The sequence below is a fragment of the Carcharodon carcharias genome, chromosome 15, assembly GCF_017639515.1.
Source record: "Carcharodon carcharias isolate sCarCar2 chromosome 15, sCarCar2.pri, whole genome shotgun sequence".
Lineage (NCBI taxonomy): Eukaryota > Metazoa > Chordata > Chondrichthyes > Lamniformes > Lamnidae > Carcharodon > Carcharodon carcharias.
The window spans coordinates 36,065,190-36,084,095 of NC_054481.1; positions in this window are offsets into that span (position 1 = coordinate 36,065,190).

Genomic DNA, 18,906 nt, shown 5'->3' on the forward strand with positions numbered 1-18,906 from the left:
CTAATTGTTTGAACACAGTTTGAATGTTGCAAAATTAAAGAGAGAAAAGAAAATTGCAATAAAAACCAGCTTAATACAGTGCCTTAACAACAAAAGGCACATTTTACAGGATACCTTCCAATTAATTGGCCTTCAGGGTACAGTACATTTTAAGCACTGTTGGGAGTGAGAGTAGTTGTGTTTATTCTACAGTACTTGTCTGCTTACACTTTTAGACCGCTGTCAGTACTTAGCTGACCTCATACCGTACATTACAAGGCACTTGTGAGGAATACCTCCTGGTTAGTATCAATTAGCGTGCTTTCTGTTCACCATGTAGACAAAACATCTTTCTTTCATCAAGTGATCAGCTGAAGGTTAGGCATTCTCGCCAATCACATGATCTTAAAACAGACGTAAAAGCAAAGTTTTTTCATAACAGCTTCTTTATTGCAATAGAGTCTGAAACTTAACATTGCTTTGAATAACAGAAAACATTCAAAGAATTGCTCTTAACTGAGTTGCTTTTTGAGAAACAGCATTCCAGTGTTAATTTAACAAAGTTCAGATTTCCTAAATCTATTTGAATTTCCTTAAAGCTTCTTGCAATCCATCAGCAGGACTTCAGCAGTGACTGCCTTCAGTCAGCAGAGCCTCATTTTGCAGAGGGATCCTTCATCAGGCCCCTCATTACCATATTCAAAGGCCTAAAGCCTGTTTTTGTCATCTGCCCATGATGTCTAAAAACTGGGCAGCGTGGATTAGCAAGAGATCAAAGCCTGTGTAAATTGGGTGCAGACCATCCCACCGCTAAATTGAATGCTCTGCACCTGTTTAACACCTGAGAAGGGGATCCTGTATATACCAATTTCTTCCACCTCCACCCTCTTCTGTGTCAACTCTTGCTTTCTGTGCTGAGCAGCTGATCCCAACAGCAATCCTGTCCCACCAATCTCCGTGTGCAACTTACCTCAGGTGCAACAGTGGTCCAACTTCAGGAAATACAGTACAGTAAAATCTTGATGAGTTGAATCCCAGGAGGTCCACCTCCAAATTCATGTTAAGTGAAGCTTTGTGGTAGCTGAGGAGGCCTCGTCCCCACATTAATGCAACTCTATGGGGAGGATATTCCAATCAGTGAGCAGGGGCGGGGCCCGCTCACCAACGCGTAAAATGATGTGGGATGATGTCGGACAGAACACCCGACGTCACCCCGCATCATTTCCATTTTCAGGTTAGCAGGGCACAGCCGAATCAGCTGCGCCCCCGCCGACCTGTCAACGGCCTATTGAGGCCACTTAAAGAGTAATTAAAATTATTAATGGACCTGTCTGACCAACCTTAAGGTTGGTGGGCAGGCCGGGAGCCTTGGCGGGCTTCAGAAAAAGCATGAGACTTCATCCACGGGCGGGATGAGGGTTCATGAAGGCTTTAAAATATTTACTAAAGATTTCAGTAAACGTGACAGACATGTCCCAATTCATGTGATGGTGTCACATAAGAGGACATGTCAGGGAAATCTTGCTATCATTTATTTAACGTTTTTTAATTTGGAGCCAATCTCCCTGAGGCAGCACTTAGCCTCAGGGAGATCAGTGCGCTCTTTCGCGCGCATGTCCTCTGAACAAGGAGCAGTTAGGGTATGGGCAATATATGCTGGCCTAGCCAGAGATAACCACATCCCATGAACAAATAAAAAATAGTAAATGTGTGAAAAAGTCTTCATTCAATTTGTTCACACCTTACAATGACCTGACCTTGTAAAAGACTGGAAAAACTCCGTAACTTTTTCTGCCTTGCGTGCGTACGATACAGTCTGCCATGTGTCAATACAGGCAAACACAGTTTCGGGTTTTCTCATGTAGTGTGAAATCCCAGAGCATCTCTACAGCCTTTGTGGCATTGGCGAAGGAAACAGGCAGGTGAGCAGGCAGGCACCATCAGACTTGTACAGATGTCCTACCGTGAGGCTTCTTCAGGTGAACAACAAACTTTATTTGCAGAGATGCTGGATTAGCTGTAGGCCTCTAGCGAGGCTACAATAGACTCTGTAGACTAGGAAAACTCCGCCCCTTATAAGCTTCCTTGTGCTTGGTGCTGATTGTCTGTTCTGCCCATATGAATCTTACTCAGTAAGGTTGGCCTTAAAGCAACAATCACCACAGGACACTTCAGGGTTATTGCACTGAGCTGGGAACATTCTCTGCTTGGGCTGCCTTGAACCACATTAGCAGAGCTTCTTCAATGTTGGGATATGCACGTGTTCTCATCCTCTTCCTTGCTGGAGACAAAGCTTGTTTATCGAACTGTCCTAAGATGTTCACCTCATGTTTCATAATGGCGGACAAACTTGAAGGTAGAATCTCCCACTTCTTTGTGATGTCTGCTTTCCACTTCATACCAAGGTTTTCCACTTGTGCATCAACTTCACCTTCTCTCTGATTGACAACACTTTGAACTTTCTCACAGGTTTAGCCATACTCACAGGTTTTGCACGCCCCTTCACAAGGAGATCTCAGTGTCAAATGGTGGCTGGCACAGCGCTCCATGATTTCACGCTCTTGCGGGTTAACTCTGCTCTGATTGGTCAGCATGGTCATATGACAAACTTTGACAAATTTGTCTAATCCAGAGTTACTCTTGCAGAATTTTGGCTTATCATGAGCATAATTCTATGGGATTTGCTACTCTCTGGCAGCAATCATTGACGACTTTAGCATAACTGGAATTTAGTGTCAGCTGAGTTTGACTCATTGCGATTTCACTGTTTTCAAATAAAGCCTGTGGGAGACAGCAGGTGGACCAAGGAAATGGAAGGAAATTCAGGGAAGAGCCATTTAAATCTGGAGGCCAGATAGAAATGGCTTTTACACAAATGTTCTTGAACAGTAAGTGCACTGTAAACAGGCCAAGATGCTGAAATAATTCTATTTCCTTGGTGACTCAGCAACCAATCTAGTGAACCTTCACTGTATCACCTCCAATGCAAACCTATTCTTCCTCAAATATGGAGATCAAAATGGCACACAGTATTCCAGGTGTGGTCTCAGCAAAGCCCTGTACAATAATAGCAAGACTTCTTTATTCTTGTGCTCCAATTCCCTTGTAATAAAGGCCAACATGCCATTTGTCTTCATAATTTCTTGCCACCTGCATGCTAAGGTGAGGGGCAGGAGGTTTAGAGGGGATGTGAGGAAGAATTTTTTCACCCAGAGGGTGGTGGGAATCTGGAACCCACTGCCTGAAAGGGTGGTAGAGGCAGAAACCCTCATAACATTTAAGAAGTATTTGGATGTGCACTTGTGATGCCATGGCATACAAGGCTATGGGCCTAGTGCTGGAAAATGGAATTAGAATAGTTAGGTACTTGTTTGACCACGCAGACTCGATGGGCCAAAGGGCCTTTTTCTGTGCTGTAGACCTCTATGACTCTATGACTAGTTGTAGCTGAATGACCATCGTATTACTTTTTAAAAATTCATTCATGGGATGTGGGTGTTGCTGGCTGGGCCAGCATTTATTGCCCATCCCTAATTGCCCTTGTTCAGAGGGCATTTTGAGAGTCAACCACATTGCTGTGGATCTGGAGTCATGTGTAGGTCAGAACAGGTAAAGAGAACAGATTTCCTTCCCTAAAGGACATTAGTGAACCAGATGGGTTTTTACGACAATTGGCAATGGTTTCATGTTTGTCATTAGATTTTTAATTCCAGATACTTATTGAATTCAAATTCCAGCTTCTGCCATGGTGGGATTCAGATCCAGGTCCCAGAGCATTATCCTGGGCCTCTGGATTACCGGTCCAGTGACAATGCCACTATGCCACCATTAGAAAAATGTAAACATAATTTCAGATGCTGCTCACAATGACCAAACCTAATACTAAACTATTCACCGGAAAAAAAAACTGTTTTCTGAGTTAATGAAAGATCTGTTTTTCTAACTGGTCGTATCAAAATATTATGGTTTGGCAAGCTGTGTCCTGTTTTCAGTACTTCACACAATTGTTAAGAAATATTTGGGACTGCATTCAAACTCTAAAAGAGAGATGTCAGTATGTCTCCTATGTTGCATGTTTGAGGTTACTTCTGCACCCAGAAAAACATCAGAATTTGGAAAACGCTCTTGATCCACAGTTTTTTTTTGGTGTCTTAATTTGGAAGCTAATCAGATTGCTTGTTCCAAAGCCAGTAGATTAATGTTTTCACTTCAGGAGGGAATGACAGACATTCCTGGGGGAAAGCATAAATCAAGATTTGGGCTCACATTGAAATTTCGGGGTGGATCCAAGGTCTGCGATGTTTATGCCCTAAAAGCCCAGTGTTGTTGTCCAAAGGTTTGAGGGTGGTTTTCTCTGCCTAGCATGCTGTTTTCAGATGTGTATGTTACAGTCTGCCATGTTGTCAATGCAGTCAAGCATGGTTTCGAGTGCTCTTGTGCTGCAGTGTGAAATCCCAGAGAATCTCTACAGCTTTCGCAGCATCAGCTAAAGAAACAGGCTGGCGATCGGGCAGGCATTCATCAGAGTCTTGAAGAAGCACAGATCCTCTGAATTTCTGATAAATGTAGCTATTGGAATTAAAATATGATGACTTTATCAATCTGTCATTTCCACCCTATATGCATCTTCTCATTGTACACAATGTAACTGGCGCAGTTACTTATCAGTGAAAGTACTTTTCTCAAGGGAAGCTGTTAAAGTTAAGATTATTTTATAGAGTGGTATAAGATCATAGGATGGTTCAGCACAGGAGGAGGCTATTCAGTCCATCATGCCAGTGCAGGCTCTCCATAACAGCTACACAGCTAGTCCTACTCACCTGCCTTTTCCCTGTAGCCCAGCAATTTTTTAAAAAAATCTTCAAATAATCATCCAGCTCCCTTTTGAATGCCTCAGTTGAATCCACCTCCACCATACTTGCAGGCAGTACATTCCAGATCTGTAAAAAAAACTTTTCCTCGTGTCTGATTTTTGTTTGATAATTTTTGCCTTTTCTTGGGGTTGGCTGGAGGTACCGGAAAGTTAAAAGGATTTATAGATATCCACTCACAGTCACCTCCTTCCATGTGTTCCTTGCTGCTACATTTGAGGGCCTTTGGATGTGCCAGCTGTGACTCAGTTGCTAACACTCTTGCATCACAAGGTTTGGGGTTCAAGTCCTACTCCAGAGCTTGAATGCAAAAATCAAATACTCCAGTGCTACACTGTTGAAGGTGCTGACTGTCAGAAGAGACATTAAGCTGAGGCCCCTTCTGCCTGCTCAGATGGATGTAAAGGATCCCATGGGACTATTTCAAAGAAGAGCAGGTGAGTTATCTCCGGTGTCCAGGTCAATATTTATCCCTCAATCAACATCAGAAAAATACAGATTACCTGATCATTATCACATTGCAGTTTGTGGGAGTTTGCTGTGTGTAAATTGGTTGTTGTTTTTCCTACATTATAATAGTGACTGCACTACATCGCCTGTGAAGCACTTTGTGATATTTGGTGGTTGTGAAAGGCATTACAAAAGTGCAAGTCCTTCTTTTCTTTTTCCAATGGTGCAAACATTGCAATCCCTCCTTTCTCTAATTTCTGATAAGAAAACTTCCAACAGCAATCCCAGGAAAACTCAGTGTTGATCTATTTCCTTTCCATGGAGCTACCATTGCAGCACAGCCCCCTTCTCATCTCCACCCCTTAGGGAACACTGCTCACCATTTAAAATGATTCAGCCCTGCGAATGACAAGGTTGTGATTGTATTCTGCCATGTTCTGCCAGCCCCCAAATATCTATCCTACTGTCGTAGGACTCACGATACACAGTGTTTTGGGCATTAGCTCACCCTCTGATTTTTACACACTTAGATTCCTTGGATTTTGATACATGGGGCTGTATTTTCATCTTGGAGGTGGGAACTGAGAGTCGTCAGATTTCCTGGCCGGTAGTGCCCAAGCATGGCCGGGAGTCGGGGTACGGCTGGAGTTACACAGTCACCTCCCACAAGATGGACACAGAGGCAGGCCTGGTTAAAAGGCCAACCTCTATTCCCTAAGATATCAGCTCAGTTCTGGGGATGAGGGTGAGGCCTCCTAGCCCTGACCCCTTACACCCCACCCCCTCATAACTTCCCTCAGTTCCCATGCCTTCAATCATCTCCCATACTCCCCTCAAACCCCCCAATACTCCTCTCAACCCCCCTTAGACCCTTTACTACCCATACTCACATACCCCTCACATCTCCATATCTCCCTTAAAGCCCCTACCCCAGGTCCCCTCACAGCTGGACCCCCTCACACCCCCATCACATCCCCATACCCCTCATAACCCTCAGATTCATACATTCTTATCCCAATACCCCAATAATCTAATCACCCTCCTGTACCCCAATCAGCCCACATACCCAACTAACCCTACCTCATACCATACAGTCCCTGCCCCATACCCAGTAACCACTATAAACAGAACTCACAAGCCTTATCATAACATTGGAAGGTCTTTGAAAAACTCACAAATTTGTCAAAATAAAGAAATATCACTTGAACATCCTATTAGAAAAAAAAATCCTAATAGCTCAGAAATCTGTCAAAATAACCAAGCTCAAATCACCGTTGACAGCTGTGTCAACAACCCCCACTGAGCAGAATCCATTCGTTGATTTGGAACTCAGCCAGGCATTCATAATTAGATTCCACTGATCAAATCTCTTGAGCTAAACATATTAAAGCCTTTGAAGATAGCCAGAAGGTCAGCTATCTGTCAAAGCTTTGAAACAGTCAAACAGATGGCTGAGTGGAACATCAATGAAAAAACAAATCAAAGTTCTGGGTACATTTGACACCATCATCTCTGGATTTCACTTATGTACAATGGATAATAGCACTTTATGCCTTTGCTAATGTACTCTACTATATCTGAAGATTTTTCCACTTTCACAATGCCATTGATTGCCCTGACAGCTTTCCAGATGTCAGAAGTGACAACCTGGCAAACACAGTATTTAATGATCACACATCTTTTCAAAACAAAGCCCTAGCGTCACTTGCTGTATTTAAAACATATATAACATATGATACAGATTTTAATTATGATATGTAAAGTTGGCAACAAGTTTGCAACACCTTTTGAACTTGCCTTTCATATGGCTCCCAACTCTAAACAATGGGTCCCCCATGGTTCACAACACTCCAGTGTTGGTGTTAAACAGGACACCTCCTGAAACAGGCCTGACTCTTGAAGATTGTTGAGTGTCTAAAATGCCTATTTCTGCAATGGTGCCAGTGATATCAGGACATCAGCATGTGGATTTGTGACCAGGCCCCTTATCCTGCACCGCTGAAAATGGCCTCTGTTGGGAAATGGGGCAGGAATCCTCGATTTAATTACTGCCCAGCATATTTAAAGACCTCACAACTCAATTTGACCCCGTGTTGGGATGAGAAAATCCACCCTGTGGAATCCAATCCCACCACAGATCAAAAATAACTTGCGCTTTTATAACACCTTTATTGCAATAAAATGTTCCAAGGTGCTTCACAGGAGAATTAGTAAACATAACTTGATATTAAGACACATAAAGAGATATTTTGAGAGAAGTCTAAACCTCAGATTTTGATGGAGACAGGCCCAATCAGGAGGCCATTAAAAGTGGTGGAATGTGATTCTAGGATTCCTGCTCCATTCAACAGAAGGAATTTGACCAGATGGCCAGGTAACTGATTTTTCAAATAGCCTCATTATGAATGCTTGGCTGATCTCCAAGATTGGATAATGCACTCAGGTCAACAGGCAATGTTGACACAATGTGCCATGGAGTGCTAGTTTTCCTTGATTAACACCTTTATTATCTTGTAATGGCCTGATATTTATTTGAGAGGTTTCTTTCAATGCCTTCACGTTTATTTACATATGATTAAAAAGTGTGAAGTTGAGTGGCTTTTTGTCATTGACATTATGATGGCTATAGTTGATTGGCATTTTTATCAGCTTCCAAGATGAGCAGCTTTTTTTTCCAAAGGAGATTTTCAAAATGTGCTTGCCTATGTTGTCAGTTTCAGGAGTATTTGAAAGAATTGCCAGATCTGCCAATAGCTCATTGGTTCTGCACCTAGTGGATGCTGGAAGAGCGGGTATGGATGATGTGTTGGAGACTTGGAAGTGGCATGGAGGTAATGGAAGGAGAATGAAGGGGCGGAGGTTGGAGGGGTCATAAGGGTATGGAAGGTGTATGAGGGAGTATGGAGGGGAAATGGGGGATGGATGGGGCTGAGTGGGTATGAGGAGTGAGGGCTAGAGGGCCTAACAGTCTTTAATACAAATAGGACAAGGTCCCATTAAATAGAGGCAGGCCTTCTAGCCTGCTGACCTCACCATCTGCCCACCTCTGGCCTGCCACCAGAGGTGGCGGACCCGTCTCCAGCCCATGCCCGCCTTCCTGACTTGAAAATAGGGCTGATGGGGCCTTCATGAAGAGAGACGGGATTGTGGGTGGGGTGATTGTTGGTGGTCTGGAAAATCCCGACTTCTGATACTGGTCTTCTCGACAAATATCCGGCCCTATAAAGCTCGGCCGTAGAAGCGGGTTTGAAAGAGGATTAAAGAAATGGAAAGGCTTAGGGAGGGAATCCAGAGTTTAGGGCTGAGACAACTGAAAACATGGCCATAAATGTTGGCGCTAGGAAATCAGGGCTGTGCAAGAGGCCTTTGGGAAGCCACAATTTCAGGGTCAGATATTTTAGTAAAGCATGAATTGAATTACGTACCTCAAACATTAGTGTCATTGTATAAGATGTTTGACAACATTAGACCATAATAGAGCACAGTAAACACGGGCGGTCTGGTGAAGGAGTCAAGATTTTGGACTCATGCTGCTGGAATCTGCAGAGTGGGAATGCCACTATCCTGTCCGGCCTGCTGTAACCCTGATTCAGCTTTTAATGCGGAGTAAATTTTTCATGCAGTGTAGCCTCCAGCCGGGATTTCCACCAAGTGACCGCCTACCACTGGCAATAAGGAATTCCTAGTGGTTCTGGTGGGAGGCCGGATTAACAGAGCAGAAAAGCCCTGAAGATGTGGAGCTCGGAGGCTAGAGGTAACAGCACAACTCATTAACTCATTTTGCCTTCCTTTGTGCCACTGTCCTGCCCAAATGCAGCCCAATGTTTCCAATCCATTTAAAATTGTGCCTACTAAAGCTTATCTATCCTATGTCTGTCACACATTACATTCTGAAAGCAAATCAATCTTTTTCAGACCAGCAGTCTGAAATTTATAACAAATAACAATGATTTTCTAATTGGTTCATCAGTTGATTTAACTACCTGGTTTTCTTCATTTAGAGCTGCTAAACATCAGGAAGAGGGGATATTGCTCCAGAAATTACACTGTCTTTCCATTGAATGACAGAAAGCTGGGCCAAATTATGCAGAAACTCTGAGCATACAGCTAAGCCACAGACCCATGTCCATGTGTGGGCAATGCCATGGAAAATCTACTTGTCCTGTTTCAAAATGAATCCAAAAGAAACAGTTAAATCCTGTTAGATTGGATTCCTAATAATTGTTTAACTTGGAAAGGGATTTCTGTAGATTTCAGAAAAAAGCAGCCAAATTGCCAAACTGATATGTGCTCATGAATCATGTCATTATTCATCATTATTCAGAGTGAACGAGAGAGAGACTGCCTGCAGCTTCAGGGGTGACTAGTTGGTCTGCTTCGTGATGTCACAAACACAGCACGCTAGTACACCAGCACACACTGCACTGCTCTACAGTTAGCTTTTTAACCCATTTTCTGTGTGCATTCCTGTAAGGGAAAAAAAATCATGTCTTGCGCCCAGAGTCTGTTTTCTTTGATTTCCAGCCATTTTACACATTCTGAGATATGAATCAACAGGAAATGGATTTTAGGTGACTGCTGAGGTGTGGTAATCAGTCTTTTGTCTCCACAACCACAGGAGATTAAAGTTCAGTCTTTTGCACTTTTCCTATCTCCCTTTTAAGTGTCTCTGCTTGAAGAAGGCCATGACATCTTTTCAGGTGAAACATTCCATGTTCTCTCAGGACAGGTCTGTCAGTATAATCCACATTGGAATTTTCCAGAAAGTGGTCGCTTTACATTACCAGCCATCTTTTGCTCAGTGTCCTTGCTTGTATTCCTTTAAAAACACACACATCTTCCTTAAAAAGTTCAATATGCATATAAGTAATTTGTGGCTGTAAGTAGCATTTCCTGATAATGGAAAATAAAAAAAAACTCTCCAGTGAGCAACTGTAGTCACTCAGAACAGATCTATGGAACATATAACAACTCAATGGCCAATTTACAAAGGTGAAGGCAGCATCACAGCAAGGTGGTCTGCTGCAATTATCTGGCTTAACAATTTGAATATGAAATTATAATTGTTGCTCTACATGTTCGTCACCAGAGGTGGAGGCACAGTGGTATACAGTGGCGAGGGAATGACCATGGGAGTCCTCAGCATTGACTCTGGATCACTCTTTCAGCGGAGGCAGCCCTTGCCACTGAGGGGCCTTTCTCATCTGAGACAGCAAGGAGGCAGACAGGGTATACCTGGCAATATCCTCATGTGGTGAAATGCCCAGCAGTGAAAGTGGGAAAAGGCACTTAAGTGGCCATTAATTGGTTACTTCAGAGTCTCAATTTTCCTAAGGGTGGGAGAGCCGTACCTTCCTGGCTGCTAGTAAAATGCCAGTGACAAGTTAAAGATGATGGGCAAAGCACGCCCCGGCCATCCCACCTGATTTTATGCCACTAACCATCCCCAGCCTCCCAGCCTGCTCCCTGGGGCCCTGTAGAATCCCAGACAGTGATTCTTCTCAGCTGCCTCCTGAGATCCCTAGTATCATAGATGCTCATCCTTAGCCACTTTGATTCTGTTCTGATACAAATAATGGCTTACTGCACTAAAAACAAAGGACCCTTTTAAGGGGTTGATCATTAGTTAAATACTTAATTAGTTCATTTGTTTTAAATGGCTGCTCAAAAGAGTATAAAGAGAGTCAGCTGAAACATTGGGGTAGTAGTTAGGAGGCAGTGATATATAGAGGCTACATCCTGTAAATAGTAAGGAGGTGTTGTAGGATAGGTTTTGTAACTCTGACTTGTGGAATTCAACCAACTGGGTTAAGCTAACTTTTAACAAATAAAACAAAAACTGCAGAGGAGTGGTTTATTATAATCCTAATTTCTAGGTTCCAGGAATACCTGCTTTCCACCTGGAGACCCTCTGGCTCTGGCTGCTGAGCCTACAGCCTCAGGCCTGAGGCCTGCAGAGGAGAGAGAGAGAGAGAGAGAGAGAGAGTACAAGGTGAAAAGAGGAATAAAAATACAAAGGCTATGGGACCTGACAGTATCCCAGTTATAGTGCTGAAGATTTGTACTCCTGAACTAGCTGCAGCCCTAGCCAAGCTGTTCCAGTACAATTATTACACCAGCATCTAGATAACCAGATGGAAGATTACCTCAGGATATCCTGTTTACAAAAATCAGGACAGTCTGGCTAATTTCCACCTTGTCAGTCTACACTACCTCAATCATCAGCAAAGTTCTGGTCTCTGTATTGTTTAAAGGATAGAGAGGCACTGGAGGAGGAGGTGGTGAAACAATTTTCAAGGATGATAACATGAATAAAGGGATATGCTTATCAGGGTAGGTTGAACAGACTGGTGCTCTTTATTCTTGGAAAGAGAAGGCTAACCTAATAGTTGTCTTTTTTTTCTCTCTTTCGTGGGATGTGGGCATGGCCAGCAAAGCCAGCATCACTGCCTTGCTATTCTGTTTATGTGGGAACATCTCAATGATCACACTTCTGCGCAGTGTTTCTGATGGAAAATGTCTAATCCCATTAATGGAAGAATTTTTCTCTTTCCCACATGCAGCATTTATCTGAAGCATCATGACAGGCCTCACGGGGCAATAACTGCCAGTGAACCCATAAATTCAGATACTGCACAATGTCTAGGGCCCCCAGGAGCCTGTCCAGTGGATATGGGATGCCTCCTGGAGGCAGGTTCCAAGAATGGGAGTGGGAAAGGAGATTTAATGTAAGTACAACTCATTTAGCAAGCAAAAGCGTATCTAGTTTTTCATGTCCCATCGTGTCCTTCCAGCAACACATTCCCATCGCCATGCCACCGGATACTTACATGAATTTCTGATCTTTCAGAACTGTGGCCAAGAGAAGGTGGAACTTGTCACAGCACCCAATGGCGTCTTCACACTTCAACAGTTTCAGACCCTGGTGAATATTGGAAAGCCACACCTGGTTCTCAGACACCTGGTCCATGCATTCTTCCCTCGCTGCATCCTGGTGAACTCATCCTGCAGGGACACAACTTCTACAGCAGATAGGAGGAGGATGTTACCCCTAAAGGCCATTCAGGCTGTCGAGGGTGAGTGCATACATTAACCAGTAACCATAAAGCAAGTACATGTTTCTTTTTGTAATTCTCAGGGGAGGCTAGGTGGTGATGTGAAGCCTTAGCTCTGGGATCAGCTGTTTTATTCAAAGACTTGTTCAATTCTACTAAGCATGTGTGTTATCTTCCACAGTTGATGAGACAGCACCATCAAAAGTATGCAGTGCCAATGTCTGAGACGGAGCTGAACCGGGTCATTAACAGCTGCTGCATAAATGCCAGGCGACCGGCCATTGGAGCCTGACAATGGGGGTACTCCCTGACACTGCAGGGAGTGATCTCTCTTGCAATAATTAAAACAAATCCATACTGTTCAAATAAATAGTTTTTTTTTCAAGAGAATTAGTAGCTACTCATTTAATGTAGTAACTGCTTTCCTTGAATTAATAAACACACCTTTAATTTAAGTAATTGCTTTCCTTGTTTTATTTAATTCATTGGGTTGGTGGTTGGAAAATATAACAGGAAAACTAAATCTCAAATTGGGGGAAAGTTGTTATATTGCCAAGATTGCTTAAAAGCAGACAAATAGAATTGTTGGCATTTTCTTAGTCTCCTAATTCTCCCAGACTTTCAGTTACTTGAAAACTGGCACGGAATTCATATTTTCTCTCCAGTTGTACGCATTAGCGTGCAATCGGTGTGGGGGTGCAATTCCCTTAAACCTCGACAAGCCACAATCACTTTTGAGTATTTTTGAGTGCTTTTAATGAATCCTGTAGAGCGGGTTCATTTTCGAGCACTTCAATGATCTGCGATCTACACTCTTTAAGGGGAATTTTTTCTCCCAGCTGCTTCAATGATTTGCATCAATAGTTGTTCCAAATGACGGCATTTGAAATCAGATTAGCAGCGATTGCTTCCGAGCTTTTATAAATGCTGAATCGATGTCTGGTCTTTTCAGGTCGGGTTGTTGCTGTTGTCCATCCTTAATTGCCCTTGAACTGTGTGGCTCACTAGGCGAATTTCAGAGAGCAGTTAAGATTCAACCACATTGTTGTGGGTCACATAGGCCAGACCGGGTAAGGATTGCAGATTTCCTTTCCTAAAGTACGTTTAGTGAACCAGATGAGGGTTTTTAATGATAATCGATAATTTAATGATCACCATTACTGAGACTAGCTTTCAATTCCAAGATTATAAATTGAATTTAAATTCCACCAGCTACTGTGGCAGAATGAGCCTATATTCCTAGGACATTAGCTTGGGCCTCTGGATTACTAGTCCAGGCATATTACCACGATGTCATCATTCCCCAAACCCCCTGCCCCCCGCCCAAAAGGGAGAAGAGTTTGAGAGTGTAGAGGTAGAGAGGATGTTTCTGCCTGGGGCCAAAATTAGGGACCATAAAGGAAAGATAATTACCAATAATTCAAAGCATATGAACAAGGAGCAGGAGTAGGCCATTCAGCCCCTCGAGCCTGCTCCGCCATTCAATAAGATCATGGCTGATCTGATAGTAACCTCAAATCTGCATCCCATCTACCCCTGATTACCTAAGACCCTCTTGCTTACCAAGAATATATCCACCTTTTTCTTAAAAATATTCAAAGGCACTGCTTCCACTGCATTTTCAGGAAGAGAGTTCCAAAGACTTACGACACTCTGAGGAAAAAATTTCATCTCATCTCTGTTTTAAATGAGCGACCCCCTTATTGTTAAACAATAATCCCTAAGTTCTAGATTCTCCCACAAGAGGAAACATCCTCTCCACATCCACCCTGTCAAGAACCCTCAGGATCTTATATGTTTCAATTAAGTCGCCCCTTACTCTTCTAAATTCCAGTGGATACAAGCCTAACCTGTCCAACCTTTCCTTATAAAACAACCCATCTAGTCCAGGTATTAGTCTGGTAAACGTTCGCTGAACTGCTTCTGACACATTTACATCGTTCCTTAAGTAAGGAGACCAATACTGTACACAGTACTCTAGATGTGGTCTCACTGGTGCCCTATACAACTGAAGCATAACCTCCCTACTTTTATGTTTAATTCCCCTCGCAATAAGTTTCTTTACTCAAAAAGTGTGGAACTTGCTAGCATGAGAAGGGGTTGAGGAAAATATCATAGATGCATCTAAGGGGAAGCAAGCTAAGCACATGAGGGAGAAAGGAATGGGAAGATATGTTGATAGGGTTAGATGAAGCGGCTGGGAGGAAGCTGGTGTGACGCATTAAAACTGACAATTTGGATTGAATGGCCTATTTCTGTGATTCTATGTGAAAAGCAATAGGAAGGAATTTTCCTATCCTGCCCAAGGCAATTTTCATGCGGGTGGGAGCGACAAATCCAGCGGCAGGCAAAAAGTCGGAAATCCAAAGGGCATCCACTCATTGACCATGAGAAACTGACTGGCTATTAATATGCCACATCAGAGATTGGATCACAGAGCTAGGTTGGGTCACTCATCTCAATTAAACCTTAACATCCCACCCACGGCTCAAGATGCTACATATCTGCAATGCCATCCTGGTCACCTCGATGTGTGAGCTAGTGTCTCAGAGACAAGGCGGCCACAGTGCAAGTAGGGCGGGGAAAACTATGAACCTGTACAGTTTCCGAACCTTTCATCTTCTGAGTTTCACTTTCTTTCCCATTGAGTCATTAATGTCTTTAATGTTTCCGCTCAGAGAGAAGACAAAAGTACATATGGATCCAGGCATAAAAACAGTTTGCAATCCTCCCAATGATGGGTTAAGGGCTGCTCAGAACTCAGTGGCTTCACATCACAGTCACTGCATCTCAAGAGTAACACATAGTAAAGTAGAATTTAGGAATGCAGGCAATAGTGAAGGAGGCAAGCTGGATCATATATGGCATTCCATCAATGAAGGCCTGTCAGGCGTTTATCAGATGTGACACTCCTAATGGGCCAAAGCGCATCCACTCATTGACCATGAGCAATTGGTTGGTCATTAATATGCCACATCAGTGATTGGAGCCTGAAATCAAGGTCCTCATGGATTTTGAAAATGGAGTCATCCAGCTGGCCGTCGAGGATCTAAACTGATCCTGTACTGACGGTGAGGTTGGCGGTTCTCTACTAATTGAGGAACCAGCAATGCAACATCCATCAGACAACCATGCTGTGAAGGACGTGTCCTCTTTCACAGGCCACTGCCATGCACTAATTATCTCTCCTTGCTTCCGCAAGCACACCTGGGAAACAGCCGATGGAATCCATGACCCAGGGCCTCCAATCGGCTGAAACCTCAATTGAAGAACAGTCACAACACTCACCTGTACCCTCCACCAGCACAGAGACACATGCTTCGGTGGATCCTAGCTTTAGCTAGCCTGGGGATCACAACCTGGTGAGCACAGTGCACTGTCTAATCCACAGCAGGCAGCGGCAGGGACTTCTCAGGTGTCCGGCACTCGGAGGTCTGCTGGAGGCCAGAAACTTGCTGAGTATGTCAGATGACAAGCTTCAGGACTTGGTCATAACACAGTTGTTGGAGCTGCAAAGGCAAGCTCGGGAACATCAGTAAGGGATGGCCGCTATACTCCTGGGATCGCAAGGCACTCTGGAGGAGTCCACCTGCCTTCAGGCTGACGTGATAGCACTGGCATGTCTACACACTGAGGACAACACCAGCAGGATGGCAGCCACTATGGAGACCTTGGTCCAGGACATCACTCCTGCGCTGCTGCATGGGCTGAATTCCATCGCTGATGCCATAGTGTGTACGTGAGAGGGGTGCGGGGCAGCTGGAACTCACTCCAGCTACCCCTTCCACTCAAGGAGTCAGCCAAGGGCCCTTGGACACCCAAATTGAGGAGGATCAGCAGGTGCACAGTCTGGGCCCATCCATCCAGATGACCCCAGGAGTGTCTGGCCCATCCAAATCCTGTCTTCCTGTGACCCCAGCAGCTCCATTTCCACAGGCCGAGGAAGGTGCCACTGCCACACAGCAGGTCCCCAAAAGCAGGCCGAGGCCTTCCAGGTCTCAGCCCTCCAGAGGACACCTGCCAAGGTCATCACAGACAGGGTGTAGCAGTCAGCAGGCTGCCTCCACCTCCGCTGTGGACGTCTGGGGAGCAGCAAGACGTAGAGGCAGTTAACCCTTTTGAGTACAAATAAACTAAGTTAACAAATAAGGGGACCAAGTAAAAGGCAGCCCCTTAAAGGGAAATTGCAAAAACAAAAGGCTAAAGGCAAAGGAAACTTACCAACATTAAATTATAATGTGATTAAGGGGTTGATAAAGCACCCAATCCCCATGGTGCCCACCGGGCACAGAAGGCCTCGATGGTACTGGCAGACACCACGTGCTCCCTCACCAGGGACACCAGGCTGCAAACCTAGCCATGGAACAGGGGCAGACAGTCAGGTTGGATGGCCTCCTCGATCGCCCACTGATCAACCAATGGCCAATTTGGCCAGGCCCAGGAGCAAGTTCACAAGGAGGTCCTCCTCCCTCCCAGTCCCCCGCACCGGGTGAAAAAAGATGTACCTCTTTTAAAGCGAACCAAATAAACTAAATTAACAAAATGAGGGATAAAATAAAATGCAGCCCCTAAGTTAGGGTCACTGCAAAACCAAAGACAAAATTTAAAGGAAATTTATATCATCAAACCAAAATGTGATTAAGAGGGGTGATAAAGCACCCCAATCCCTGCGGTGCCCACTGGGAATGGAAGGCCACGAGGGTGCCGGCAGACACCGCGTGCTCCTTCTCCAGGGAAACCCGGCTGCGAACATAGCCGCGGAAGAGAGGCAGACAGTCAGGTCGGACAACCCCCTCAATCGCCCGCTGTCTGGACCTGTTAATGGCCAACTTGGCCAGGCCCAGGAGCAGGTTCACGAGGAGGTCCTCCTCCCTCCCGGCCCCACTCTGCACTGGGTGAAAGAAGATGTAACTCTTTTTGAGTTAAAACAATTAAACTAAATTAACAAAATGAGGGATAAATCAGGCACAGCCCCTAAGTCAGGTCAGCTGTAAAACTAAGGACAAAGTTTAAAGGAACCTTACAAACTTTAAACCAAGATGTGATTAAGGGGGTCAATAAAACACCCCAGTCCCTGCGGTGCCCACTGATCACGGAAGGCCTCAAGTGTGCCGGCAGACACCACGTGCTCCCTCTCCAGGGACACCCGGCCGTGAACATAGTTGCGGAAGAAGGACAAACAATCGGGCAGTACTCCCCCCTCGATTGCCCGCTGCCTGGACCTGTTAATGGCCAACTTGGCCAGGCCCAGGAGCAGGTTCACGAGGAGGTCCTCCTCCTTCCCGACCCCCTTCCGCACTGGGTGAAAGAAGATGTAGTTGCACAGCCAGGGCATGGGCATTAATCACTTGAACGTGATGTTCACTATTATAACTAAACTCCCAAGAATGTCTTCTTAACTATGGCTCCTTGTTCTGATGAGCAGTGTTCTTGTCACTCAGATGTAAAACCTTTCTGCACAAGATAAAGGCAGGTGTCTCAGTTCAGGGCCTCTTCCCTGTGCTTGGTGCAGCCTTCAGACCAAAGTGATGCTCCAGCCTCACACTCCCTGGATATATTACTGATGCCTGCACCTCGATGGTGCTTGTCATTGCTGCCAGAATGTCGTGGGCAGGCGTCACAGAGTTCCGTCATTCTCTCTGTGTGCTCTCAGCACCTTTAAGCCCCCATCTCTTCAGCATCTGGGACCAGTGACACTGTGCCCCTGAAGGGCTCAGGTGCTGAAGGCTGACAAAGGTGCATTTAAAGTTTCATGGCTGCATCTCCATGATATGGCCTTGATCACAGAGCGAAAGCGAGCTGCCCTTGGCCAGACAGGAGTCAGACATTCACAGAGGCTGTGTGAAGATCTATGGAGTGTCCTCACTGCATGTTGTCATCGGCCTCCTGGAATCGAGCAACTATGAGGGCCTCCACTGCGTCTCCCTGAAGTAGCATTCTCACAAAGGGTATGTGCGCTGCCATAAGCCAGACTGCAGTCAAACATTCATAGGTTCAATGTGAGGACCTATGGTGTCTCCTCACTGCATATTATCATCATTCTCTACAATATAGCAGCTATGAGAGCCTCCAGAGTACACCTTACTCATCTGGCCAGTACAATGGACTCATTGCCTTGTCACCTATAAGGACCCCCTCACTCTCATCCCCATTGACGTCCTCCTCATCGGAGGAGATGTCGAGCTCCTCCATCTCCTCCTCAGCCAGCTCCTCCCCTTGTTTCAGTGCCAGGTTGTAAAGGGTGCAGCAGGCAATGATGATGCGTGACACCCTCTGTGGACTGTATTGCAGGGCTCCACCAGACCGATCCAGGCACCGGAACCTCACCTTCAGCATCCTGATGGTCTGCTCCACCAAGTTGTGAGCTGCAGCATGAGCCTCATTATAGCGTCGCTCTGCTGCAGTCTGAGGCTGTTGCACGGGTGTCGTCAGCCACGGCCTCTATGGATAGCCCTTGTCCCCCTAGGAATGAGCCCTACAGCCTCTGTGGACCCTGGAAGACATCAGGGATCTGAGATCTGCTAAGGATGTAGGAGTCATGCACACTTCCT